The sequence below is a fragment of the Oncorhynchus nerka genome, linkage group LG9a (assembly GCF_034236695.1).
Source record: "Oncorhynchus nerka isolate Pitt River linkage group LG9a, Oner_Uvic_2.0, whole genome shotgun sequence".
In the NCBI taxonomy this organism is placed as follows: Eukaryota; Metazoa; Chordata; class Actinopteri; order Salmoniformes; family Salmonidae; genus Oncorhynchus; species Oncorhynchus nerka.
In genome coordinates, this window is record NC_088404.1 from 20,186,503 (window position 1) to 20,213,427 (window position 26,925).

The following is a 26,925-nucleotide window of genomic DNA, read 5'->3' on the forward strand; positions in this document are numbered from 1 at the left end:
AAGACTAATGCTGGAGCTAGACAGTTTTATTTGTCTTGTCTGCCAAGACTAATGCTGGAGCTAGACAGTTTTATTTACCTTGTCTGCCAAGACTAATGCTGGAGCTAGACAGTTTTATTTGTCTTGTCTGCCAAGACTAATGGTGGAGCTAGACAGTTTTTTGTCCTGTCTGCCAAGCCTAATGCTGGAGCTAAACAGTTTTATTTGTCCTGTCTGCCAAGACTAATGCTGGAGCTAGACAGTTTTTTTTGTCCTGTCTGCCAAGACTAATGCTGGAGCTAGACAGTTTGAGTTTGTCCTGTCTGCCAAGACGAATGCTGGAGCTAGACAGTTTTATTTGTCCTGTCTGCAAGACTAATGCTGGAGCTAGACAGTTTTATTTGTCCTGTCTGCCAAGACTAATGGTGGAGCTAGCCAGTTTTATTTGTCTTGTCTGCCAAGACTAATGCTGGAGCTAGACAGTTTTATTTGTCTTGTCTGCCAAGACTAATGCTGGAGCTAGACAGTTTTATTTACCTTGTCTGCCAAGACTAATGCTGGAGCTAGACAGTTTTATTTGTCTTGTCTGCCAAGACTAATGGTGGAGCTAGACAGTTTTTTTGTCCTGTCTGCCAAGACTAATGCTGGAGCTAGACAGTTTTATTTGTCCTGTCTGCCAAGACTAATGCTGGAGCTAGACAGTTTTTTTGTCCTGTCTGCCAAGACTAATGCTGGAGCTAGACAGTTTGAGTTTGTCCTGTCTGCCAAGACGAATGCTGGAGCTAGACAGTTTTATTTGTCCTGTCTGCAAAGACTAATGCTGGAGCTAGACCGTTTTATTTGTCCTGTCTGCCAAGACTAATGGTGGAGCTAGCCAGTTTTATTTGTCCTGTCTGCCAAGACTAATGCTGGAGCTAGACAGTTTATTTTGTCCTGTCTGCCAAGACTAATGGTGGAGCTAGACAGTTTGAGTTTGTCCTGTCTGCCAAGACGAATGCTGGAGCTAGACAGTTTTCTTTGTCCTGTCTGCAAATACTAATGCTGGAGCTAGACAGTTTCATTTGGCCTGTCTGCCAAGACTAATGCTGGAGCTAGACAGTTTTATTTCTCCTGTCTGCCAAGACTAATGCTGGAGCTTGACAGTATTATTTGTCCTGTCTGCCAAGACTAATGGTGGAGCTAGACAGTTGTATTTGTCCTGTCTGCCAAGACTAATGGTGGAGCTAGACAGCTTTATTCGTCCTGTCTGCCAAGACTAATGGTGGAGCTAGACAGTTGTATTTGTCCTGTCTGCCAAGACTAATGGTGGAGCTAGACAGCTTTATTTGTCCTGTCTGCCAAGACTAATGGTGGAGCTAGACAGTTGTATTTGTCCTGTCTGCCAAGACTAATGCTGGAGCTAGACAGTTGTATTTGTCCTGTCTGCCAAGACTAATGCTGGAGCTAGACAGCTTTATTCGTCCTGTCTGCCAAGACTAACGCTGGAGCTAGACAGTTGTATTTGTCCTGTCTGCCAAGACTAATGGTGGAGCTAGCCAGTTTTATTTGTCCTGTCTGCCAAGACTAATGGTGGAGCTAGCCAGTTTTATTTGTCCTGTCTGCCAAGACTAATGGTGGAGCTAGCCAGTTTTATTTGTCCAGTCTGCGAAGACTAATGGTGGAGCTAGACAGTTTTATTTGTCCTGTCTGCCAAGACTAATGCTGGAGCTAGACCGTTTTTTTTGTCCTGTCTGCCAAGACTAATGCTGGAGCTAGACAGTTTTATTTGTCCTGTCTGCCAAGACTAATGCTGGAGCTAGACCGTTTCATTTGGCCTGTCTGCCAAGACTAATGCTGGAGCTTGACATTTTTATTTGTCTTGTCTGCAAAGACTAATGCTGGAGCTAGACAGTTTCATTTGGCCTGTCTGCCAAGACTAATGCTGGAGCTAGACAGTTTTATTTCTCCTGTCTGCCAAGACTAATGCTGGAGCTTGACATTTTTATTTGTCCTGTCTGCCAAGACTAATGCTGGAGCTAGACGGTTTCATTTGTCCTGTCTGCCAAGACTAATGCTGGAGCTAGACAGCTTTATTTGTCCTGTCTGCCAAGACTAATGGTGGAGCTAGACCGTTGTATTTGTCCTGTTTGCCAAGACTAACGCTGGAGCTAGACAGTTGTATTTGTCCTGTCTGCCAAGACTAATGCTGGAGCTAGACAGTTTATTTGTCCTGTCTGCCAAGACTAATGCTGGAGCTAGACATATGTATTTGTCCTGTCTGCCAAGACTAATGCTGGAGCTAGACAGTTTATTTGTCCTGTCTGCCAAGACTAATGCTGGAGCTAGATAGTTTTATTTGTCCTGTCTGCCAAGACTAATGGTGGAGCTAGACAGTTTTATTTGTCCTGTCTGCCAAGACTAATGGTGGAGCTAGACAGTTTTATTTGGCCTGTCTGCCAAGACTAAAGGTGGCGCTAGACAGTTTTATTTGTCCTGTCTGCCAAGACTAATGCTGGAGCTAGCCAGTTTCATTTGTCCTGTCTGCCAAGACTAATACTGGAGCTAGACAGTTTCATTTGTCCTGTCTGCCAAGACTAATACTGGAGCTAGACAGTTTCATTTGTCCTGTCTGCCAAGACTAATGCTGGAGCTAGACAGCTTTATTCGTCCTGTCTGCCAAGACTAATGGTGGAGCTAGACCGTTGTATTTGTCCTGTTTGCCAAGACTAACGCTGGAGCTAGACAGTTGTATTTGTCCTGTCTGCCAAGACTAATGCTGGAGCTAGACAGTTTTATTTGTCCTGTCTGCCAAGACTAATGCTGGAGCTAGACATATGTATTTGTCCTGTCTGCCAAGGCTAATGCTGGAGCTAGACAGTTTATTTGTCCTGTCTGCCAAGACTAATGCTGGAGCTAGATAGTTTTATTTGTCCTGTCTGCCAATACTAATGGTGGAGCTAGGCAGTTTTATTTGTCCTGTTTGCCAAGACTAATGGTGGAGCTAGACTGTTTTATTTGGCCTGTCTGCCAAGACTAAAGGTGGCGCTAGACAGTTTTATTTGTCCTGTCTGCCAAGACTAATGCTGGAGCTAGCCAGTTTCATTTGTCCTGTCTGCCAAGACTAATACTGGAGCTAGACAGTTTCATTTGTCCTGTCTGCCAAGACTAATACTGGAGCTAGACAGTTTCATTTGTCCTGTCTGCCAAGACTAATGCTGGAGCTAGACAGTTGTATTTGTCCTGTCTGCCAAGACTAATACTGGAGCTAGACAGTTTCATTTGTCCTGTCTGGCAAGACTAATGGTGGAGTTAGCCAGTTTTATTTGTCCTGTCTGCCAAGACTAACGCTGGAGCTAGACAATTGTATTTGTCCTGTCTGCCAAGACTAATGGTGGAGCTAGACAGTTTTATTTGTCCTGTCTGCCAAGACTAACGCTGGAGCTAGACAGGTGTATTTGTCCTGTCTGCCAAGACTAATGCTGGAGCTAGACAGTTTTATTTGTCTTGTCTGCAAAGACTAATGCTGGAGCTAGACCGTTTCATTTGGCCTGTCTGCCAAGACTAATGCTGGAGATAGACAGTTTTATTTCTCCTGTCTGCCAAGACTAATGCTGGAGCTTGACAGTTTTATTTGTCCTGTCTGCCAAGACTAATGCTGGAGCTAGACGGTTTCATTTGTCCTGTCTGCCAAGACTAATGCTGGAGCTAGACAGCTTTATTCGTCCTGTCTGCCAAGACTAATGGTGGAGCTAGACAGTTGTATTTGTCCTGTCTGCCAAGACTAATGCTGGAGCTAGACATATGTATTTGTCCTGTCTGCCAAGACTAATGCTGGAGCTAGACAGTTTATTTGTCCTGTCTGCCAAGACTAATGCTGGAGCTAGACAGTTTTATTTGTCCTGTCTGCCAAGACTAATGGTGGACCTAGGCAGTTTTATTTGTCCTGTTTGCCAAGACTAATGGTGGAGCTAGACTGTTTTATTTGGCCTGTCTGCCAAGACTAAAGGTGGCGCTAGACAGTTTTATTTGTCCTGTCTGCTAAGACTAACGCTGGAACTAGACCGTTTTATTTGTCATGTCTGCCAAGACTACTGCTGGAGCTAGCCAGTTTTATTTGTCTTGTCTGCCAAGACTAATGCTGGAGCTAGACAGTTTTATTTGTCTTGTCTGCCAAGACTAATGCTGGAGCTAGACAGTTTTATTTACCTTGTCTGCCAAGACTAATGCTGGAGCTAGACAGTTTTATTTGTCTTGTCTGCCAAGACTAATGGTGGAGCTAGACAGTTTTTTTGTCCTGTCTGCCAAGCCTAATGCTGGAGCTAAACAGTTTTATTTGTCCTGTCTGCCAAGACTAATGCTGGAGCTAGACAGTTTTTTTGTCCTGTCTGCCAAGCCTAATGCTGGAGCTAGACAGTTTGAGTTTGTCCTGTCTGCCAAGACGAATGCTGGAGCTAGACAGTTTTATTTGTCCTGTCTGCAAAGACTAATGCTGGAGCTAGACCGTTTTATTTGTCCTGTCTGCCAAGACTAATGGTGGAGCTAGCCAGTTTTATTTGTCTTGTCTGCCAAGACTAATGCTGGAGCTAGACAGTTTTATTTGTCTTGTCTGCCAAGACTAATGCTGGAGCTAGACAGTTTTATTTACCTTGTCTGCCAAGACTAATGCTGGAGCTAGACAGTTTTATTTGTCTTGTCTGCCAAGACTAATGGTGGAGCTAGACAGTTTTTTTGTCCTGTCTGCCAAGCCTAATGCTGGAGCTAGACAGTTTTATTTGTCCTGTCTGCCAAGACTAATGCTGGAGCTAGACAGTTTTTTTGTCCTGTCTGCCAAGCCTAATGCTGGAGCTAGACAGTTTTATTTGTCCTGTCTGCCAAGACTAATGGTGGAGCTAGCCAGTTTTATTTGTCCTGTCTGCCAAGACTAATGCTGGAGCTAGACAGTTTATTTTGTCCTGTCTGCCAAGACTAATGGTGGAGCTAGACAGTTTGAGTTTGTCCTGTCTGCCAAGACGAATGCTGGAGCTAGACAGTTTTATTTGTCCTGTCTGCAAATACTAATGCTGGAGCTAGACCGTTTCATTTGGCCTGTCTGCCAAGACTAATGCTGGAGCTAGACAGTTTTATTTCTCCTGTCTGCCAAGACTAATGCTGGAGCTTGACAGTATTATTTGTCCTGTCTGCCAAGACTAATGGTGGAGCTAGACAGTTGTATTTGTCCTGTCTGCCAAGACTAATGGTGGAGCTAGACAGCTTTATTCGTCCTGTCTGCCAAGACTAATGGTGGAGCTAGACAGTTGTATTTGTCCTGTCTGCCAAGACTAATGGTGGAGCTAGACAGCTTTATTTGTCCTGTCTGCCAAGACTAATGGTGGAGCTAGACAGTTGTATTTGTCCTGTCTGCCAAGACTAATGCTGGAGCTAGACAGTTGTATTTGTCCTGTCTGCCAAGACTAATGCTGGAGCTAGACAGCTTTATTCGTCCTGTCTGCCAAGACTAACGCTGGAGCTAGACAGTTGTATTTGTCCTGTCTGCCAAGACTAATGGTGGAGCTAGCCAGTTTTATTTGTCCTGTCTGCCAAGACTAATGCTGGAGCTAGCCAGTTTTATTTGTCCTGTCTGCCAAGACTAATGGTGGAGCTAGCCAGTTTTATTTGTCCAGTCTGCGAAGACTAATGGTGGAGCTAGACAGTTTTATTTGTCCTGTCTGCCAAGACTAATGCTGGAGCTAGACCGTTTTTTTTGTCCTGTCTGCCAAGACTAATGCTGGAGCTAGACAGTTTTATTTGTCCTGTCTGCCAAGACTAACGCTGGAGCTAGACAGTTGTATTTTCCTGTCTGCCAAGACTAATGCTGGAGCAAGACAGTTTTATTTGTCTTGTCTGCAAAGACTAATGCTGGAGCTAGACCGTTTTATTTCTCCTGTCTGCCAAGACTAATGCTGGAGCTTGACAGTATTATTTGTCCTGTCTGCCAAGACTAATGGTGGAGCTAGACAGTTGTATTTGTCCTGTCTGCCAAGACTAATGGTGGAGCTAGACAGCTTTATTCATCCTGTCTGCCAAGACTAATGGTGGAGCTAGACAGTTGTATTTGTCCTGTCTGCCAAGACTAATGGTGGAGCTAGACAGCTTTATTTGTCCTGTCTGCCAAGACTAATGGTGGAGCTAGACAGTTGTATTTGTCCTGTCTGCCAAGACTAATGCTGGAGCTAGACAGTTGTATTTGTCCTGTCTGCCAAGACTAATGCTGGAGCTAGACAGCTTTATTTGTCCTGTCTGCCAAGACTAACGCTGGAGCTAGACAGTTGTATTTGTCCTGTCTGCCAAGACTAATGCTGGAGCTAGCCAGTTTTATTTGTCCTGTCTGCCAAGACTAATGCTGGAGCTAGACAGTTTATTTTGTCCTGTCTGCCAAGACTAATGGTGGAGCTAGACAGTTTGAGTTTGTCCTGTCTGCCAAGACGAATGCTGGAGCTAGACAGTTTTATTTGTCCTGTCTGCAAATACTAATGCTGGAGCTAGACCGTTTCATTTGGCCTGTCTGCCAAGACTAATGCTGGAGCTAGACAGTTTTATTTCTCCTGTCTGCCAAGACTAATGCTGGAGCTTGACAGTATTATTTGTCCTGTCTGCCAAGACTAATGGTGGAGCTAGACAGTTGTATTTGTCCTGTCTGCCAAGACTAATGGTGGAGCTAGACAGCTTTATTCGTCCTGTCTGCCAAGACTAATGGTGGAGCTAGACAGTTGTATTTGTCCTGTCTGCCAAGACTAATGGTGGAGCTAGACAGCTTTATTTGTCCTGTCTGCCAAGACTAATGGTGGAGCTAGACAGTTGTATTTGTCCTGTCTGCCAAGACTAATGCTGGAGCTAGACAGTTGTATTTGTCCTGTCTGCCAAGACTAATGCTGGAGCTAGACAGCTTTATTCGTCCTGTCTGCCAAGACTAACGCTGGAGCTAGACAGTTGTATTTGTCCTGTCTGCCAAGACTAATGGTGGAGCTAGCCAGTTTTATTTGTTCTGTCTGCCAAGACTAATGCTGGAGCTAGCCAGTTTTATTTGTCCTGTCTGCCAAGACTAATGGTGGAGCTAGCCAGTTTTATTTGTCCAGTCTGCGAAGACTAATGGTGGAGCTAGACAGTTTTATTTGTCCTGTCTGCCAAGACTAATGCTGGAGCTAGACCGTTTTTTTGTCCTGTCTGCCAAGACTAATGCTGGAGCTAGACAGTTTTATTTGTCCTGTCTGCCAAGACTAACGCTGGAGCTAGACAGTTGTATTTTCCTGTCTGCCAAGACTAATGCTGGAGCAAGACAGTTTTATTTGTCTTGTCTGCAAAGACTAATGCTGGAGCTAGACCGTTTTATTTCTCCTGTCTGCCAAGACTAATGCTGGAGCTTGACAGTATTATTTGTCCTGTCTGCCAAGACTAATGGTGGAGCTAGACAGTTGTATTTGTCCTGTCTGCCAAGACTAATGGTGGAGCTAGACAGCTTTATTCGTCCTGTCTGCCAAGACTAATGGTGGAGCTAGACAGTTGTATTTGTCCTGTCTGCCAAGACTAATGGTGGAGCTAGACAGCTTTATTTGTCCTGTCTGCCAAGACTAATGGTGGAGCTAGACAGTTGTATTTGTCCTGTCTGCCAAGACTAATGCTGGAGCTAGACAGTTGTATTTGTCCTGTCTGCCAAGACTAATGCTGGAGCTAGACAGCTTTATTCGTCCTGTCTGCCAAGACTAACGCTGGAGCTAGACAGTTGTATTTGTCCTGTCTGCCAAGACTAATGGTGGAGCTAGCCAGTTTTATTTGTCCTGTCTGCCAAGACTAATGCTGGAGCTAGCCAGTTTTATTTGTCCTGTCTGCCAAGACTAATGGTGGAGCTAGCCAGTTTTATTTGTCCAGTCTGCGAAGACTAATGGTGGAGCTAGACAGTTTTATTTGTCCTGTCTGCCAAGACTAATGCTGGAGCTAGACCGTTTTTTTTGTCCTGTCTGCCAAGACTAATGCTGGAGCTAGACAGTTTTATTTGTCCTGTCTGCCAAGACTAACGCTGGAGCTAGACAGTTGTATTTTCCTGTCTGCCAAGACTAATGCTGGAGCAAGACAGTTTTATTTGTCTTGTCTGCAAAGACTAATGCTGGAGCTAGACCGTTTCATTTGGCCTGTCTGCCAAGACTAATGCTGGAGCTTGACATTTTTATTTGTCCTGTCTGCCAAGACTAATGCTGGAGCTAGACGGTTTCATTTGTCCTGTCTGCCAAGACTAATGCTGGAGCTAGACAGTTTTATTTGTCCTGTCTGCCAAGACTAATGGTGGAGCTAGACCGTTGTATTTGTCCTGTCTGCCAAGACTAATGCTGGAGCTAGACATATGTTTTTGTCCTGTCTGCCAAGACTAATGCTGGAGCTAGACAGTTTATTTGTCCTGTCTGCCAAGACTAATGCTGGAGCTTGACAGTATTATTTGTCCTGTCTGCCAAGACTAATGGTGGAGCTAGACAGTTGTATTTGTCCTGTTTGCCAAGACTAATGCTGGAGCTAGACAGTTTTATTTGGCCTGTCTGCCAAGACTAATGGTGGAGCTAGACAGTTTTATTTGTCCTGTCTGCCAAGACTAATGCTGGAGCTAGCCAGTTTCATTTGACCTGTCTGCCAAGACTAATGCTGGAGCTAGACAGTTTCATTTGTCCTGTCTGCCAAGACTAATGGTGGAGCTAGACAGTTTCATTTGTCCTGTCTGCCAAGACTAATGCTGGAGCTAGACAGTTTCATTTGTCCTGTCTGCCAAGACTAATGCTGGAGCTAGACAGCTTTATTTGTCCTGTCTGCCAAGACTAATGCTGGAGCTAGACAGTTTTATTTGTCCTGTCTGCCAAGACTAATGCTGGAGCTAGACAGTTTATTTGTCCTGTCTGCCAAGACTAATGCTGGAGCTAGACACTTTATTTGTCCTGTCTGCCAAGACTAATGGTGGAGCTAGGCAGTTTTATTTGTCCTGTTTGCCAAGACTAATGGTGGAGCTAGACAGTTTTATTTGTCCTGTCTGCCAAGACTAATGGTGGAGCTAGACAGTTTTATTTGTCCTGTCTGCCAAGACTAATGCTGGAGCTAGACAGTTTCATTTGTCCTGTCTGCCAAGACTAATGGTGGAGCTAGACAGTTTCATTTGTCCTGTCTGCCAAGACTAATGCTGGAGCTAGACAGTTGTATTTGTCCTGTCTGCCAAGACTAATGCTGGAGCTAGACAGTTTCATTTGTCCTGTCTGCCAAGACTAATGCTGGAGCTAGACAGTTTTATTTGTCTTGTCTGCCAAGACTAATGCTGGAGCTAGACAGTTTTATTTGTCCTGTCTGCCAAGACTAATGGTGGAGCTAGCCAGTTTTATTTGTCTTGTCTGCCAAGACTAATGGTGGAGCTAGACAGTTTTATTTGTCCTGTCTGCCAAGACTAATGCTGGAGCTAGACAGTTTTATTTGTCCTGTCTGCCAAGACTAATGCTGGAGCTAGACAGTTTTTTTGTCCTGTCTGTCTGCCAAGCCTAATGCTGGAGCTAGACAGTTTGAGTTTGTCCTGTCTGCCAAGACGAATGCTGGAGCTAGACAGTTTTATTTGTCCTGTCTGCAAAGACTAATGCTGGAGCTAGACAGTTGTATTTTCCTGTCTGCCAAGACTAATGCTGGAGCAAGACAGTTTTATTTGTCTTGTCTGCAAAGACTAATGCTGGAGCTAGACCGTTTCATTTGGCCTGTCTGCCAAGACTAATGCTGGAGCTTGACATTTTTATTTGTCCTGTCTGCCAAGACTAATGCTGGAGCTAGACGGTTTCATTTGTCCTGTCTGCCAAGACTAATGCTGGAGCTAGACAGTTTTATTTGTCCTGTCTGCCAAGACTAATGGTGGAGCTAGACCGTTGTATTTGTCCTGTCTGCCAAGACTAATGCTGGAGCTAGACATATGTTTTTGTCCTGTCTGCCAAGACTAATGCTGGAGCTAGACAGTTTATTTGTCCTGTCTGCCAAGACTAATGCTGGAGCTAGATAGTTTTATTTGTCCTGTCTGCCAAGACTAATGGTGGAGCTAGGCAGTTTTATTTGTCCTGTTTGCCAAGACTAATGGTGGAGCTAGACAGTTTTATTTGGCCTGTCTGCCAAGACTAAAGGTGGCGCTAGACAGTTTTATTTGTCCTGTCTGCCAAGACTAATGCTGGAGCTAGCCAGTTTCATTTGACCTGTCTGCCAAGACTAATACTGGAGCTAGACAGTTTCATTTGTCCTGTCTGGCAAGACTAATGGTGGAGCTAGCCAGTTTCATTTGTTCTGTCTGCCAAGACTAATACTGGAGCTAGACAGTTTCATTTGTCCTGTCTGCCAAGACTAATGCTGGAGCTAGACAGCTTTATTCGTCCTGTCTGCCAAGACTAATGCTGGAGCTAGACAGTTTTATTTGTCCTGTCTGCCAAGACTAATGCTGGAGCTAGACAGTTTATTTGTCCTGTCTGCCAAGACTAATGCTGGAGCTAGACACTTTTATTTGTCCTGTCTGCCAAGACTAATGGTGGAGCTAGGCAGTTTTATTTGTCCTGTTTGCCAAGACTAATGGTGGAGCTAGACAGTTTTATTTGGCCTGTCTGCCAAGACTAAAGGTGGCGCTAGACAGTTTTATTTGTCCTGTCTGCCAAGACTAATGCTGGAGCTAGCCAGTTTCATTTGTCCTGTCTGCCAAGACTAATACTGGAGCTAGACAGTTTCATTTGTCCTGTCTGCCAAGACTAATGCTGGAGCTAGACAGTTGTATTTGTCCTGTCTGCCAAGACTAATACTGGAGCTAGACAGTTTCATTTGTCTTGTCTGCCAAGACTAATGCTGGAGCTAGACAGTTTTATTTGTCTTGTCTGCCAAGACTAATGCTGGAGCTAGACAGTTTTATTTACCTTGTCTGCCAAGACTAATGCTGGAGCTAGACAGTTTTATTTGTCTTGTCTGCCAAGACTAATGGTGGAGCTAGACAGTTTTTTTGTCCTGTCTGCCAAGCCTAATGCTGGAGCTAGACAGTTTTATTTGTCCTGTCTGCCAAGACTAATGCTGGAGCTAGACAGTTTTTTTGTCCTGTCTGCCAAGCCTAATGCTGGAGCTAGACAGTTTGAGTTTGTCCTGTCTGCCAAGACGAATGCTGGAGCTAGACAGTTTTATTTGTCCTGTCTGCAAAGACTAATGCTGGAGCTAGACCGTTTTATTTGTCCTGTCTGCCAAGACTAATGGTGGAGCTAGCCAGTTTTATTTGTCCTGTCTGCCAAGACTAATGCTGGAGCTAGACAGTTTATTTTGTCCTGTCTGCCAAGACTAATGGTGGAGCTAGACAGTTTGAGTTTGTCCTGTCTGCCAAGACGAATGCTGGAGCTAGACAGTTTTATTTGTCCTGTCTGCAAATACTAATGCTGGAGCTAGACCGTTTCATTTGGCCTGTCTGCCAAGACTAATGCTGGAGCTAGACAGTTTTATTTCTCCTGTCTGCCAAGACTAATGCTGGAGCTTGACAGTATTATTTGTCCTGTCTGCCAAGACTAATGGTGGAGCTAGACAGTTGTATTTGTCCTGTCTGCCAAGACTAATGGTGGAGCTAGACAGCTTTATTCGTCCTGTCTGCCAAGACTAATGGTGGAGCTAGACAGTTGTATTTGTCCTGTCTGCCAAGACTAATGGTGGAGCTAGACAGCTTTATTTGTCCTGTCTGCCAAGACTAATGGTGGAGCTAGACAGTTGTATTTGTCCTGTCTGCCAAGACTAATGCTGGAGCTAGACAGTTGTATTTGTCCTGTCTGCCAAGACTAATGCTGGAGCTAGACAGCTTTATTCGTCCTGTCTGCCAAGACTAACGCTGGAGCTAGACAGTTGTATTTGTCCTGTCTGCCAAGACTAATGGTGGAGCTAGCCAGTTTTATTTGTCCTGTCTGCCAAGACTAATGCTGGAGCTAGCCAGTTTTATTTGTCCTGTCTGCCAAGACTAATGGTGGAGCTAGCCAGTTTTATTTGTCCAGTCTGCGAAGACTAATGGTGGAGCTAGACAGTTTTATTTGTCCTGTCTGCCAAGACTAATGCTGGAGCTAGACCGTTTTTTTTGTCCTGTCTGCCAAGACTAATGCTGGAGCTAGACAGTTTTATTTGTCCTGTCTGCCAAGACTAACGCTGGAGCTAGACAGTTGTATTTTCCTGTCTGCCAAGACTAATGCTGGAGCTAGACAGTTTTATTTGTCTTGTCTGCAAAGACTAATGCTGGAGCTAGACCGTTTCATTTGGCCTGTCTGCCAAGACTAATGCTGGAGCTAGACAGTTTTATTTCTCCTGTCTGCCAAGACTAATGCTGGAGCTTGACATTTTTATTTGTCCTGTCTGCCAAGACTAATGCTGGAGCTAGACGGTTTCATTTGTCCTGTCTGCCAAGACTAATGGTGGAGCTAGACCGTTGTATTTGTCCTGTCTGCCAAGACTAATGCTGGAGCTAGACAGTTTTATTTGTCCTGTCTGCCAAGACTAATGCTGGAGCTAGACATATGTATTTGTCCTGTCTGCCAAGACTAATGCTGGAGCTAGACAGTTTATTTGTCCTGTCTGCCAAGACTAATGCTGGAGCTAGATAGTTTTATTTGTCCTGTCTGCCAAGACTAATGGTGGAGCTAGGCAGTTTTATTTGTCCTGTTTGCCAAGACTAATGGTGGAGCTAGACCGTTGTATTTGTCCTGTCTGCCAAGACTAATGCTGGAGCTAGACAGTTTTATTTGTCCTGTCTGCCAAGACTAATGCTGGAGCTAGACATATGTATTTGTCCTGTCTGCCAAGACTAATGCTGGAGCTAGACAGTTTATTTGTCCTGTCTGCCAAGACTAATGCTGGAGCTAGATAGTTTTATTTGTCCTGTCTGCCAAGACTAATGGTGGAGCTAGGCAGTTTTATTTGTCCTGTTTGCCAAGACTAATGGTGGAGCTAGACAGTTTTATTTGGCCTGTCTGCCAAGACTAAAGGTGGCGCTAGACAGTTTTATTTGTCCTGTCTGCCAAGACTAATGCTGGAGCTAGCCAGTTTCATTTGACCTGTCTGCCAAGACTAATACTGGAGCTAGACAGTTTCATTTGTCCTGTCTGCCAAGACTAATACTGGAGCTAGACAGTTTCATTTGTCCTGTCTGGCAAGACTAATGGTGGAGCTAGCCAGTTTCATTTGTCCTGTCTGCCAAGACTAATACTGGAGCTAGACAGTTTCATTTGTCCTGTCTGCCAAGACTAATGCTGGAGCTAGACAGTTTCATTTGTCCTGTCTGCCAAGACTAATGCTGGAGCTAGACAGTTTTATTTGTCCTGTCTGCCAAGACTAATGCTGGAGCTAGACAGATGTATTTGTCCTGTCTGCCAAGACTAATGCTGGAGCTAGACAGTTTATTTGTCCTGTCTGCCAAGACTAATGCTGGAGCTAGACAGTTTTATTTATCCTGTCTGCCAAGACTAATGGTGGAGCTAGGCAGTTTTATTTGTCCTGTTTGCCAAGACTAATGGTGGAGCTAGACTGTTTTATTTGGCCTGTCTGCCAAGACTAAAGGTGGCGCTAGACAGTTTTATTTGTCCTGTCTGCCAAGACTAATGCTGGAGCTAGCCAGTTTCATTTGTCCTGTCTGCCAAGACTAATACTGGAGCTAGACAGTTTCATTTGTCCTGTCTGCCAAGACTAATACTGGAGCTAGACAGTTTCATTTGTCCTGTCTGCCAAGACTAATGCTGGAGCTAGACAGTTGTATTTGTCCTGTCTGCCAAGACGAATACTGGAGCTAGACAGTTTCATTTGTCCTGTCTGCCAAGACTAACGCTGGAGCTAGACAATTGTATTTGTCCTGTCTGCCAAGACTAATGGTGGAGCTAGACAGTTGTATTTGTCTGTCTGCCAAGACTAACGCTGGAGCTAGACAGTTGTATTTGTCCTGTCTGCCAAGACTAATGCTGGAGCTAGACAGTTTTATTTGTCTTGTCTGCAAAGACTAATGCTGGAGCTAGACCGTTTCATTTGGCCTGTCTGCCAAGACTAATGCTGGAGCTAGACAGTTTTATTTCTCCTGTCTGCCAAGACTAATGCTGGAGCTTGACAGTTTTATTTGTCCTGTCTGCCAAGACTAATGCTGGAGCTAGACGGTTTCATTTGTCCTGTCTGCCAAGACTAATGCTGGAGCTAGACAGCTTTATTCGTCCTGTCTGCCAAGACTAATGGTGGAGCTAGACAGTTGTATTTGTCCTGTCTGCCAAGACTAATGCTGGAGCTAGACAGTTTATTTGTCCTGTCTGCCAAGACTAATGCTGGAGCTAGACAGTTTTATTTGTCCTGTCTGCCAAGACTAATGCTGGAGCTAGACAGTTTTATTCGTCCTGTCTGCCAAGACTAATGGTGGAGCTAGACAGTTTTATTTGTCCTGTCTGCCAAGACTAAAGGTGGAGCTAGACAGTTTTATTTGTCCTGTCTGCCAAGACTAATGCTGGAGCTAGACAGTTGTATTTGTCCTGTCTGCAAAGACTAATGCTGGAGCTAGACCGTTTCATTTGGCCTGTCTGCCAAGACTAATGCTGGAGCTAGACAGTTTTATTTCTCCTGTCTGCCAAGACTAATGCTGGAGCTTGACAGTTTTATTTGTCCTGTCTGCCAAGACTAATGCTGGAGCTAGACAGTTTCATTTGTCCTGTCTGCCAAGACTAATGCTGGAGCTAGACAGCTGTATTTGTCCTGTCTGCCAAGACTAATGGTGGAGCTAGACAGTTGTATTTGTCCTGTCTGCCAAGACTAATGCTGGAGCTAGACAGTTTATTTGTCCTGTCTGCCAAGACTAATGCTGGAGCTAGACAGTTTTATTTGTCCTGTCTGCCAAGACTAATGCTGGAGCTAGACAGTATGTATTTGTCCTGTCTGCCAAGACTAATGCTGGAGCTAGACAGTTTATTTGTCCTGTCTGCCAAGACTAATGCTGGAGCTAGACAGTTTTATTTGTCCTGTCTGCCAAGACTAATGGTGGAGCTAGGCAGTTTTATTTGTCCTGTTTGCCAAGACTAATGGTGGAGCTAGACAGTTTTATTTGGCCTGTCTGCCAAGACTAATGGTGGAGCTAGACAGTTTATTTGTCCTGTCTGCCAAGACTAATGCTGGAGCTAGCCAGTTTCATTTGTCCTGTCTGCCAAGACTAATGCTGGAGCTAGACAGTTTCATTTGTCCTGTCTGCCAAGACTAATGCTGGAGCTAGACAGTTTTATTTGTCCTGTCTGCCAAGACTAATGCTGGAGCTAGACAGTTTTATTTGTCCTGTCTGCCAAGACTAATGGTGGAGCTAGACAGTTTTATTTGTCCTGTCTGCCAAGACTAATGGTGGAGCTAGACAGTTTTATTTGTCCTGTCTGCCAAGACTAATGCTGGAGCTAGACAGTTGTATTTGTCCTGTCTGCCAAGACTAATGGTGGAGCTAGACAGTTTTATTTGTCCTGTCTGCCAAGACTAATACTGGAGCTAGACAGTTTCATTTGTCCTGTCTGCCAAGACTAATACTGTAGCTAGACAGTTTCATTTGTCCTGTCTGCCAAGACTAATGCTGGAGCTAGACAGTTTTATTTGTCCTGTCTGCCAAGACTAATGGTGGAGCTAGACAGTTTCATTTGTCCTGTCTGCCAAGACTAATGCTGTAGCTAGACAGTTTTTTTGTCCTGTCTGCCAAGACTAATGCTGGAGCTAGACAGTTTTATTTGTCCTGTCTGCCAAGACTAATACTGGAGCTAGACAGTTTCATTTGTCCTGTCTGGCAAGACTAATGGTGGAGCTAGGCAGTTTTATTTGTCCTGTTTGCCAAGACTAATGGTGGAGCTAGACAGTTTTATTTGGCCTGTCTGCCAAGACTAAAGGTGGCGCTAGACAGTTTTATTTGTCCTGTCTGCCAAGACTAATGCTGGAGCTAGCCAGTTTCATTTGACCTGTCTGCCAAGACTAATACTGGAGCTAGACAGTTTCATTTGTCCTGTCTGGCAAGACTAATGGTGGAGCTAGCCAGTTTCATTTGTTCTGTCTGCCAAGACTAATACTGGAGCTAGACAGTTTCATTTGTCCTGTCTGCCAAGACTAATGCTGGAGCTAGACAGCTTTATTCGTCCTGTCTGCCAAGACTAATGCTGGAGCTAGACAGTTTTATTTGTCCTGTCTGCCAAGACTAATGCTGGAGCTAGACAGTTTATTTGTCCTGTCTGCCAAGACTAATGCTGGAGCTAGACACTTTTATTTGTCCTGTCTGCCAAGACTAATGGTGGAGCTAGGCAGTTTTATTTGTCCTGTTTGCCAAGACTAATGGTGGAGCTAGACAGTTTTATTTGGCCTGTCTGCCAAGACTAAAGGTGGCGCTAGACAGTTTTATTTGTCCTGTCTGCCAAGACTAATGCTGGAGCTAGCCAGTTTCATTTGTCCTGTCTGCCAAGACTAATACTGGAGCTAGACAGTTTCATTTGTCCTGTCTGCCAAGACTAATGCTGGAGCTAGACAGTTGTATTTGTCCTGTCTGCCAAGACTAATACTGGAGCTAGACAGTTTCATTTGTCTTGTCTGCCAAGACTAATGCTGGAGCTAGACAGTTTTATTTGTCTTGTCTGCCAAGACTAATGCTGGAGCTAGACAGTTTTATTTACCTTGTCTGCCAAGACTAATGCTGGAGCTAGACAGTTTTATTTGTCTTGTCTGCCAAGACTAATGGTGGAGCTAGACAGTTTTTTTGTCCTGTCTGCCAAGCCTAATGCTGGAGCTAGACAGTTTTATTTGTCCTGTCTGCCAAGACTAATGCTGGAGCTAGACAGTTTTTTTGTCCTGTCTGCCAAGCCTAATGCTGGAGCTAGACAGTTTGAGTTTGTCCTGTCTGCCAAGACGAATGCTGGAGCTAGACAGTTTTATTTGTCCTGTCTGCAAAGACTAATGCTGGAGCTAGACCGTTTTATTTGTCCTGTCTGCCAAGACTAATGGTGGAGCTAGCCAGTTTTATTTGTCCTGTCTGCCAAGACTAATGCTGGAGCTAGACAGTTTATTTTGTCCTGTCTGCCAAGACTAATGGTGGAGCTAGACAGTTTGAGTTTGTCCTGTCTGCCAAGACGAATGCTGGAGCTAGACAGTTTTATTTGTCCTGTCTGCAAATACTAATGCTGGAGCTAGACCGTTTCATTTGGCCTGTCTGCCAAGACTAATGCTGGAGCTAGACAGTTTTATTTCTCCTGTCTGCCAAGACTAATGCTGGAGCTTGACAGTATTATTTGTCCTGTCTGCCAAGACTAATGGTGGAGCTAGACAGTTGTATTTGTCCTGTCTGCCAAGACTAATGGTGGAGCTAGACAGCTTTATTCGTCCTGTCTGCCAAGACTAATGGTGGAGCTAGACAGTTGTATTTGTCCTGTCTGCCAAGACTAATGGTGGAGCTAGACAGCTTTATTTGTCCTGTCTGCCAAGACTAATGGTGGAGCTAGACAGTTGTATTTGTCCTGTCTGCCAAGACTAATGCTGGAGCTAGACAGTTGTATTTGTCCTGTCTGCCAAGACTAATGCTGGAGCTAGACAGCTTTATTCGTCCTGTCTGCCAAGACTAACGCTGGAGCTAGACAGTTGTATTTGTCCTGTCTGCCAAGACTAATGGTGGAGCTAGCCAGTTTTATTTGTCCTGTCTGCCAAGACTAATGCTGGAGCTAGCCAGTTTTATTTGTCCTGTCTGCCAAGACTAATGGTGGAGCTAGCCAGTTTTATTTGTCCAGTCTGCGAAGACTAATGGTGGAGCTAGACAGTTTTATTTGTCCTGTCTGCCAAGACTAATGCTGGAGCTAGACCGTTTTTTTTGTCCTGTCTGCCAAGACTAATGCTGGAGCTAGACAGTTTTATTTGTCCTGTCTGCCAAGACTAACGCTGGAGCTAGACAGTTGTATTTTCCTGTCTGCCAAGACTAATGCTGGAGCTAGACAGTTTTATTTGTCTTGTCTGCAAAGACTAATGCTGGAGCTAGACCGTTTCATTTGGCCTGTCTGCCAAGACTAATGCTGGAGCTAGACAGTTTTATTTCTCCTGTCTGCCAAGACTAATGCTGGAGCTTGACATTTTTATTTGTCCTGTCTGCCAAGACTAATGCTGGAGCTAGACGGTTTCATTTGTCCTGTCTGCCAAGACTAATGGTGGAGCTAGACCGTTGTATTTGTCCTGTCTGCCAAGACTAATGCTGGAGCTAGACAGTTTTATTTGTCCTGTCTGCCAAGACTAATGCTGGAGCTAGACATATGTATTTGTCCTGTCTGCCAAGACTAATGCTGGAGCTAGACAGTTTATTTGTCCTGTCTGCCAAGACTAATGCTGGAGCTAGATAGTTTTATTTCTCCTGTCTGCCAAGACTAATGGTGGAGCTAGGCAGTTTTATTTGTCCTGTTTGCCAAGACTAATGGTGGAGCTAGACCGTTGTATTTGTCCTGTCTGCCAAGACTAATGCTGGAGCTAGACAGTTTTATTTGTCCTGTCTGCCAAGACTAATGCTGGAGCTAGACATATGTATTTGTCCTGTCTGCCAAGACTAATGCTGGAGCTAGACAGTTTATTTGTCCTGTCTGCCAAGACTAATGCTGGAGCTAGATAGTTTTATTTGTCCTGTCTGCCAAGACTAATGGTGGAGCTAGGCAGTTTTATTTGTCCTGTTTGCCAAGACTAATGGTGGAGCTAGACAGTTTTATTTGGCCTGTCTGCCAAGACTAAAGGTGGCGCTAGACAGTTTTATTTGTCCTGTCTGCCAAGACTAATGCTGGAGCTAGCCAGTTTCATTTGACCTGTCTGCCAAGACTAATACTGGAGCTAGACAGTTTCATTTGTCCTGTCTGCCAAGACTAATACTGGAGCTAGACAGTTTCATTTGTCCTGTCTGGCAAGACTAATGGTGGAGCTAGCCTGTTTCATTTGTCCTGTCTGCCAAGACTAATACTGGAGCTAGACAGTTTCATTTGTCCTGTCTGCCAAGACTAATGCTGGAGCTAGACAGCTTTATTCGTCCTGTCTGCCAAGACTAATGCTGGAGCTAGACAGTTTTATTTGTCCTGTCTGCCAAGACTAATGCTGGAGCTAGACAGATGTATTTGTCCTGTCTGCCAAGACTAATGCTGGAGCTAGACAGTTTATTTGTCCTGTCTGCCAAGACTAATGCTGGAGCTAGACAGTTTTATTTATCCTGTCTGCCAAGACTAATGGTGGAGCTAGGCAGTTTTATTTGTCCTGTTTGCCAAGACTAATGGTGGAGCTAGACTGTTTTATTTGGCCTGTCTGCCAAGACTAAAGGTGGCGCTAGACAGTTTTATTTGTCCTGTCTGCCAAGACTAATGCTGGAGCTAGCCAGTTTCATTTGTCCTGTCTGCCAAGACTAATACTGGAGCTAGACAGTTTCATTTGTCCTGTCTGCCAAGACTAATACTGGAGCTAGACAGTTTCATTTGTCCTGTCTGCCAAGACTAATGCTGGAGCTAGACAGTTGTATTTGTCCTGTCTGCCAAGACGAATACTGGAGCTAGACAGTTTCATTTGTCCTGTCTGCCAAGACTAACGCTGGAGCTAGACAATTGTATTTGTCCTGTCTGCCAAGACTAATGGTGGAGCTAGACAGTTGTATTTGTCCTGTCTGCCAAGACTAACGCTGGAGCTAGACAGTTGTATTTGTCCTGTCTGCCAAGACTAATGCTGGAGCTAGACAGTTTTATTTGTCTTGTCTGCAAAGACTAATGCTGGAGCTAGACCGTTTCATTTGGCCTGTCTGCCAAGACTAATGCTGGAGCTAGACAGTTTTATTTCTCCTGTCTGCCAAGACTAATGCTGGAGCTTGACAGTTTTATTTGTCCTGTCTGCCAAGACTAATGCTGGAGCTAGACGGTTTCATTTGTCCTGTCTGCCAAGACTAATGCTGGAGCTAGACAGCTTTATTCGTCCTGTCTGCCAAGACTAATGGTGGAGCTAGACAGTTGTATTTGTCCTGTCTGCCAAGACTAATGCTGGAGCTAGACAGTTTATTTGTCCTGTCTGCCAAGACTAATGCTGGAGCTAGACAGTTTTATTTGTCCTGTCTGCCAAGACTAATGGTGGAGCTAGGCAGTTTTATTTGTCCTGTTTGCCAAGACTAATGGTGGAGCTAGACTGTTTTATTTGGCCTGTCTGCCAAGACTAAAGGTGGCGCTAGACAGTTTTATTTGTCCTGTCTGCCAAGACTAACGCTGGAGCTAGACAGTTGTATTTGTCCTGTCTGCAAAGACTAATGCTGGAGCTAGACCGTTTCATTTGGCCTGTCTGCCAAGACTAATGCTGGAGCTAGACAGTTTTATTTCTCCTGTCTGCCAAGACTAATGCTGGAGCTTGACAGTTTTATTTGTCCTGTCTGCCAAGACTAATGCTGGAGCTAGACGGTTTCATTTGTCCTGTCTGCCAAGACTAATGCTGGAGCTAGACAGCTTTATTCGTCCTGTCTGCCAAGACTAATGGTGGAGCTAGACAGTTGTATTTGTCCTGTTTGCCAAGACTAACGCTGGAGCTAGACAGTTGTATTTGTCCTGTCTGCCAAGACTAATGCTGGAGCTAGACAGTTTTATTTGTCCTGTCTGCCAAGACTAATGCTGGAGCTAGACATATGTATTTGTCCTGTCTGCCAAGACTAATGCTGGAGCTAGACAGTTTATTTGTCCTGTCTGCCAAGACTAATGCTGGAGCTAGACACTTTTATTTGTCCTGTCTGCCAAGACTAATGGTGGAGCTAGGCAGTTTTATTTGTCCTGTTTGCCAAGACTAATGGTGGAGCTAGACAGTTTTATTTGGCCTGTCTGCCAAGACTAAAGGTGGCGCTAGACAGTTTTATTTGTCCTGTCTGCCAAGACTAATGCTGGAGCTAGCCAGTTTCATTTGTCCTGTCTGCCAAGACTAATACTGGAGCTAGACAGTTTCATTTGTCCTGTCTGCCAAGACTAATACTGTAGCTAGACAGTTTCATTTGTCCTGTCTGCCAAGACTAATGCTGGAGCTAGACAGTTTTATTTGTCCTGTCTGCCAAGACTAATACTGGAGCTAGACAGTTTCATTTGTCCTGTCTGGCAAGACTAATGGTGGAGCTAGCCAGTTTTATTTGTCCTGTCTGCCAAGACTAACGCTGGAGCTAGACAATTGTATTTGTCCTGACTGCCAAGACTAATGGTGGAGCTAGACAGTTTTATTTGTCCTGTCTGCCAAGACTAATACTGGAGCTAGACAGTTTCATTTGTCCTGTCTGCCAAGACTAATACTGTAGCTAGACAGTTTCATTTGTCCTGTCTGCCAAGACTAATGCTGGAGCTAGACAGTTTTATTTGTCCTGTCTGCCAAGACTAATACTGGAGCTAGACAGTTTCATTTGTCCTGTCTGGCAAGACTAATGGTGGAGCTAGCCAGTTTTATTTGTCCTGTCTGCCAAGACTAACGCTGGAGCTAGACAATTGTATTTGTCCTGACTGCCAAGACTAATGGTGGAGCTAGACAGTTTTATTTGTCCTGTCTGCCAAGACTAACGCTGGAGCTAGACAATTGTATTTGTCCTGTCTGCCAAGACTAATGGTGGAGCTAGACAGTTTTATTTGTCCTGTCTGCCAAGACTAACGCTGGAGCTAGACAATTGTATTTGTCCTGTCTGCCAAGACTAATGGTGGAGCTAGACAGTTTTATTTGTCCTGTCTGCCAAGACTAATGGTGGAGCTAGACAGTTTTATTTGTCCTGTCTGCCAAGACTAATGGTGGAGCTAGACAGTTGTATTTGTCCTGTCTGCCAAGACTAATGGTGGAGCTAGACAGCTTTATTCGTCCTGTCTGCCAAGACTAACGCTGGAGCTAGACAATTGTATTTGTCCTGTCTGCCAAGACTAATGGTGGAGCTAGACAGTTTAATTAGTCCTGTCTGCCAAGACTAATGGTGGAGCTAGACAGTTATACTTGTGCTGCCTGTAAAGACTAATACTGGAGCTGGCCTGTTTTATTTGTGCTGTCTTTAAAGACTAATACTGGAGCTGGCCTGTTTTATTTGTGCTGTCTGTAAAGACTAATACTGGAGCTGGCCTGTTTTATTTGTGCTGTCTTTAAAGACTAATACTGGAGCTGGCCTGTTGTATTTGTGCTGTCTGTTCAGACTAATACTGGAGCTGGCCTGTTTTATTTGTGCTGTCTGCCTAGACTAATACAGGAGCTGGCCTGTTTTATTTGTGCTGTCTGCCAAGACTAATACTGGAGCTGGCGTGTTTTATTTATGCTGTCTGTAAAGACTAATACTGGAGCTGGCCTGTTTTATTTGTGCTGTCTGCCAAGACTAATGGTGGCGCTAGACAGTTATACTTGTGCTGCCTGTAAAGACTAATACTGGAGCTAGCCTGTTTTATTTGTGCTGTCTGTTAAGACTAATACTGGAGCATGCCTGTTTTATTTGTGCTGTCTGTTCAGACTAATACTGGAGCTGGCCTATTTTATTTGTGCTGTCTGCCTAGACTAATACAGGAGCTGGCCTGTTTTATTTGTGCTGTCTGCCAAGACTAATACTGGAGCTTGCGTGTTTTATTTGTGCTGTCTGTAAAGACTAATACTGGAGCTGGCCTGTTTTATTTGTGCTGTCTGCCAAGACTAATGGTGGCGCTAGACAGTTATACTTGTGCTGCCTGTAAAGACTAATACTGGAGCTAGCCTGTTTTATTTGTGCTGTCTGTTAAGACTAATACTGGAGCTGGCCTGTTTTATTTGTCCTGACTGCCAAGACTAATGGTGGAGCTAGACAGTTATACTTGTGCTGTCTGTAAAGACTAATACTGGAGCTGGCCTACTTTACTTGTGCTGTCTGCCAAGACTAATGGTGGAGCTAGACAGTTAAACTTGTGCTGTCTGTAAAGACTAATACTGGAGCTGGCCTGTTTTATTTGTGCTGTCTGTTAAGACTAATACTGGAGCTGGCCTGTTTTATTTGTGCTGTCTGTTAAGATTAATACTGGAGCTGGTCTGTCCTTTCTCCAACACTAACAGACAAGGCTGTAGACGAGGACTAAAACATCCAATATGGGTCTGGAGCGATAACATTCTTATACCTTGCACGACTTATCTGAAATCGCTATCGCTGAAGGTTTAGAAAGGTCAACGCTTCAATCTAAAATAAAACAATCGATTTACACCCTCTAACAGATAACATTTAGAAGCGGGATGAAACATAAACCATGTGGTCACTGGTGCAGAGTGGCAGACACTGATTACAGCATATTTGAGATTTGGCCGGTACCTCCGCAGTCTCTTTGAGAAGCATCAGCTAGCCCAGTCTAAGCCATAGAGCTGCAGGCAGAAGGTCTGAAAGATGGTGTGGTTAGTCTATGGGCCTACATGATGTATGGTCCTGTATCAACATCTGGCATCATTTGTAATATGACATTCATCACAATAGTGTTTTGATTTGAGGATGATTCAGAGTTATTGCAGTCTCTTCTATGAAATAAAACACAATCCGTTCAAGTGAATTTACTCTGATTGTACATGAATTATATAACCAAATTGAGTCATAACCATTGTTTAATTGTACACAAATCCAGCACGAAACGTTGCAGCAAAGTTAAAACTGCCTCTGTTCTCCGAGTGACATTTAAACAATGTCAGTAATTCATCACTCTTACGAAAATGCTTGTTACGAGAAACTACATGTGAATGAAATATTGATTTAAGCAGTTGAACCCTCAAGTACTTTAAAGTAAAATCCCAGCTAATACAGATTTATGGAGGGCACTGTGTCCGTTCCAGAAGTCAGGGAATAATGATGTCATGTTCTTTGCCAAGAAAGCCATCATCCAGATGGACTGGCAGCGTTTACTCAAAAGTAGATTCTTGTAATCTCTGCGTATTATTGGAACTCGTTACAGTTTTCCGTGATAGTTTTCTCAGTCACCAACAAATCCTTCATAAGTTAAACAGACTGGACAGTGTGGCCTTCTTGGGAAGATTATTTTGTAGACCTAGTACAGTGGCTGCATGGATAACATCCCAACCACAATGACCTATCTGCAAACTTTGTTTCCCATTCTCTCTCCCACACACAGGTGTATATACATACAGTGGGGTCTGAAAAGATTGGCACCCCTGATGAAGATGAGCAAAATGACTAGAAAATAAATCATACAAATACTGAGCTATACTGTAAGCAAAACAAATGTTGAAAATTATATCATTTTATATTAATACGATTGCTCAGAGAAAAATATTTTTGTCACCCCTGTTTTCAATACATATTTTCATGTCATCTGACCATTTGACGAGTTCCAATCCAAGTGCCAGTGAGGTTAAACAAACTCCAGACATTTATATTTGTTGGATGACATGAAAGACAGCTCTTTGGCCACGGACACCAGTGGTGGGCTTAGCATCGAAATAAGGACGCATAAGCATGAAAATAACCCTTTACCTACTGTAACAAATGGTGGTGGATCTGTTATGGGGCTATTTGTTCTCAGTGTCATTATTCTTGCAAGGTGAGAAATTGAACGGTATTTATAACAGGGTGACAATATTCTGACTCCAATCTTCTTGAGAGAAAAACATATTACTTATTAAACTAAATCTATTTCTCAGAACAATTGTATTAGTATAAAATAATGTAGTTTCCAATTTTTCTGAGCATACAATATAGCTCAGTATTGTATTATTCATTTTATAGTATTTTTTGCTCATGTGCCAATAACTTCAGACCTAACTGTACATTCTGTACATCTATGCCTGACTCATCATGCTACCAGCTTTTCTGCCTCTCAAAGGACTTCGGAAATATTCCCCCCCTCAAAATCCAATCCAATGCCAACTTTAGGAAAGTTTTGCACAGTTTTTTGTTCTGTTTTTCTGAATAACAGACAGGTTTCATTTCTGTTCTTTCTCTCTTCTCAGTCTCCCTGAACTTGAAAGAACACGTTGCATGTGTTTTTATTTTTGGTTCGCATCACTCCTGAGAGAGAGAGAGAGGGAGAGAGAGTGGTTGTGTTTTGGTTGCATAAACCAGGCATACTTTAGAACTGATTATATGCAGATGAACATTGTGAGCCAATTTAACTCACTGACGTTTAGCCATCACAATCAGATTGCATAATGTTGCAAAGTTCTTAGTTCCTGCCTTTACTTAACTGATCGTTTTGTCGTGTGTGCCTCACTGAACAACCTGTGAGTAGGCCTAATCCTTCTTAGTTTTAGAGCAATTCTACGCAAGACTGGCTGTGTCGGTTCATTTTTTCTGTGCATGTGTGGGCCAGAAATGTATCTCTCTCTTCAGTCTCAACCATTGTATTTCCTCTTTCTTTCAAGCCTATCTCATGATCCTTATACTGCACACAGTCCGTCATTTCAGAGTGGGTTGTAGTTTAGATAAGGAATACAACAAGGAAGGGATGATTCATCAAACGTGTTTTTCTTTGTTTTCAGACTGAAGCAAAACCAATCTGTTTATTTTATTTCCTTCTTAGTTTTTATTATAATTTCCACAGATTACCCATGCGTGGGCTAAGCGATCTGAGAATGTTTGTTCAGAATGTAGCAGTCTGGAGAAGTGCTGTGTACAGCAAGCATAGTTTGCTACGGAGGTAGTGTGTGAACAGGGCATAGTGTGTATCACTGTATGTCAACTGGTGAGGTGAGTGTGAAACGATGCCCTCATTACTGTCATTTAGTCTCAGTTCATGGACTTGATGCATCTCTCTAGTATGGTATCACCTTGCAGGGTCAGGTGGTTGCTGAGTGGGTGGAGTGGGTGGAGCCTGTCAATGGGTAGAAAACAGCCAGTGAGGGTGAGGTGGAATAGGCTGAAGGCTCTGGCGCTCACCCCTTTTGGGAATTGTGTGCATAAATCTGATAAACTAACTCTCTCACTTAAGTCCCTGCCAGCCAGGTCATGTTTTTAGAAGGCTGAAAATTAGCCGGATAATGAGTAGTAACATGCTCATTTGAAACTGACATGGTGTAGGGAATTTGAATTCGAATTTATTCACTTTTGTTTTTCTTATTAAGTTATTTTAAATGTCTTAAATTTTTTTTTTTTACATATTTTTAAAAATGTTACCCCTTTTTCTCCCCAATTTCGTGGTATCCAATTGTTTTAGTAGCTACTATCTTGTCTCATCGCTACAACTCCCGTACGGGCTCGAGAGAGACGAAGGTTGAAAGTCATGCGTCCTCCGATACACAAACCAACCAAGCCGCACTGCTTCTTAACACAGCGCGCATCCAACCCGGAAGCCAGCCTCACCAATGTGTCGGAGGAAACACTGTGCACCTGGCAACCTTGGTTAGCGCACACTGTACTTGGCCCGCCACAGGAGTCGCTGGTGCGCAATGAGACAAGGACATCCCTACCGGCCAAGCCCTCCCTAACCCGGACGACACTAGGCCAATTGTGTGTCGCCCCACGGACTTCCCGGTCGCGGCCGGTTACGACAGAGCCTGGGCGCAAACCCAGAGTCTCTGATGGCACAGCTGGCGCTGCAGTACAGCACCCTTAACCACTGCGCCACCCGGGAGGCCCCTGTTATTTTCAATGTCATGTAATATTTTCACTTGATTGACAGGCAAGAACCATACATTTCTATCTATGTTCAGCAGCCAGTCTCACTTTGCAGGTTTCTGTTTTCAAACCGGGAGAGAGAGAGGGAGTCTGACAGATCCATGTGAAAGTATCCAGGTCACTGGGTTCACAGTTTGATAGTCCTGAAGCGCTACAGTTTGATAGTCCTGAAACGCTACAGTTTGATAGTCCTGAAACGCTACAGTTTGATAGACTACAGTTTGATAGTCTTGACCTTTGATAGTCCTGAAACGATAGTCTTGAAGCACTACAGCTACAGTTTGATAATCTTGAAGCACTACAGTTTGATAGTCCTGAAGTCTTGAAGCACTACAGTTTGA